Here is a 2,439-nt window from a genome sequence, read left to right on the forward strand (position 1 = left end):
TGCTCTTGAATTGTAAGCTTTGATTTTGTACAATGATTTTATTGTTGCACAATACCTGTCCCGTTCTGATTATACTTCAGCAGTCCATATAGTCTGTCAATGATTTTATGTCCTGTTCAGTAAGTAGTTTGTTAAGCATGTGCTTGAACACAAGTTTAAATAGACTTTTTGAGAAATTGGGTAGATTCTAGTTTTGAACATACATAAAAACTATTATACCTCTGAATTTCAACTATATTTAAGTTATATCTAAGACCAAAACAAGTAACAAAAAGGGATGCCGCTATCTTCGTACAAACTGTACAGTTGATCAATTTTGGAAAAAATCTAATATATCATGGAGTTTTTCAAAAATTTCAGCATTTGATCTTCATGATCTGCATAATTTATAGTGGAAAAGAACAAAAAATTGTAAAAAAATCACTTCATTTCATGAATTTGAAAAAAAAAAGTTTGACTTTATTTTTCTTTAGTACATTAGAAATCAATTTACTGTAAATAGGAAATCAATTTAATGTACATAAAGAACCTTAAATTTTTCCCATTCCATATTTTTACACCATAGTATATACTTTCTTCCTACACAATTGAGCCGAAACGTTACTACTAGACGCATGAGTCACCCGAGATGGAAAACAGTGGATCCATTAAATCAGCAACCTCAAATTCGTGAGTGGCCGGGCGAGGAGGGGAAGTCGTGAGAAGGAACGTCTAAGCCATATTCATCCACAGATTGGGCGACTGCATCAGCAAACTCTCCAAGGGATCCGCTTCGCTTGATAATTCCATTCTCTCTTCACCATCTGTAGCGTTGCTCAATTCAGACAAAACTGGTCTGCTAATTTCTTCTTCAGGGCGCGGCGAAGCTTGAGCTCGAACATCAGAAGGGAGAGAATTAGAAACTGAAAGTGGTCCGTGCGGGTCAAATGTTCGGGCAGCCCGAGAAGCAGCGGACTGGATGTCCCGAGACTCAGATGAAATCGGACGAGGCAGCGAGTGTACCGCCTTTGGAAAATTCAAAACGGCGGAGCTGCCCTTCAAACACAGGGCAGCGGCGTCATAGGCCCTGGCGGCCATGTGTGGAGTGTCATACGAGCCAAGCCAAATTCTTCTCTTCTTCTTCGGCTCTCTAATTTCAGATACCCATTTTCCCCAACTTCGGAGAAGAACACCTCTGTACTTGAAGTCCCTTCCTTTCTCACTCATCGCACTCAATTGCTCGTTTACAGTGGTGCAACAATCTACTGAAATTGGCTGTGTGACATGTTTCTTTACGCGGCATTATTATAAGGCGAATCCCGTGTGCGACTAGAGATCACAGCTGGAGACAGATTTTAGTGCATAAACAGCCTCGAAGATTTTCTTATTCGCGCAGATAAAGAGCTCGAGGGAAACTGCGAGTGAAAGCGCTTGGTTCAGAAGTTCTTCGCCGCTCAAATTTCCTAGCGTGCGTTTATGTCATTCAACAAATTACAAGTCTGGAAAGCAGTCAGTCGGTAGAGGCGCGTCACATACGAGGACTAAAGCATAGTTATGGTCATATTGAAATTGACGGTTTCAAACCTTCCCTGGTAAAGGTGTTGCGCGTTTCTCATCCACAGACGTTATTGTGAAGTCATTCATTAATTCTAGATGCAAAAATTTACTATTGATCTTTTTTGAGAAATTTCAGGAGTACAAAAGAGTTTTTAGGAAAAGTCTAAGACGAGTTCCTTATTATTAATAAATCTGAAAAGAAAATTGTTATGTTTTTCTAATTTTGTCTTTTTGGTACTTTTTCAGAATTGTCTATGCCCAATTTAATGACCATTCTTAAACATCACATACTAATGAAAAATATAAGATTGAAAAAAGTAAGTCAACTTTGACTACTTAAGAGCATGTCAAGGGGGGATCTCTCATTAGCTACCCATGAAAAGGAACAGGAGTAGCGGGGAAAATGGAGAGTGATTTCGAGAAGTGAGGAAGTATTTTAGAAGTAGAGATCTCGTGTTCAGTGGTTAATGGAGGGGGACAGGAATATTGCGTTCTTCCATAGATCAACCTCTAAACACAAGAAGAGGAATACCATTACCAAGTTCTTTGATGGTAACAATGCGGAACTCAATGATGGGGAAGATATAAGGGTTTGGGCTACATGACACTTCAAGGAAACATATAACCCTCCACAAACTCAAGTGGACCCAAATACCGAGGAAGTCTTGCTCAGTGTTATCAGTTGAGTGATAGATGATAGGATGAACCATGATCTGAATAGAAAGGTGTTGAAAGTTGAAGTTAAGGAGGTCGTCTTTGTTGTGAGAGCGTATAACCCACCTAGGCTGGATGGTTTTCCCCTGCCTTCTTTTAGGAATTTTGGGAAATCATCAAATATGATTTAGTCCATGCGGTTAGTGATTTCATAAGGATAGGAAAAATCCTTAAAGAGCCAAATCAAAC

The 2,439-nt window shown here is 39.3% G+C and overlaps 1 pseudogene; it reads right to left on the reverse strand.

Annotated features, from left to right (window-relative positions):
• Positions 1-510: 510 nt before the first annotated feature.
• Positions 511-1,206, reverse strand: LOC149538071 (ethylene-responsive transcription factor ERF037 pseudogene; annotated as a pseudogene).
• Between the last annotated feature and the right edge of the window lie 1,233 nt (positions 1,207-2,439).

Source organism: Cupressus sempervirens, chromosome 9 (genome assembly GCF_028749045.1).
Source record: "Cupressus sempervirens isolate cs-2001-9-10 chromosome 9, ASM2874904v1, whole genome shotgun sequence".
Taxonomy (NCBI): Eukaryota; Viridiplantae; Streptophyta; class Pinopsida; order Cupressales; family Cupressaceae; genus Cupressus; species Cupressus sempervirens.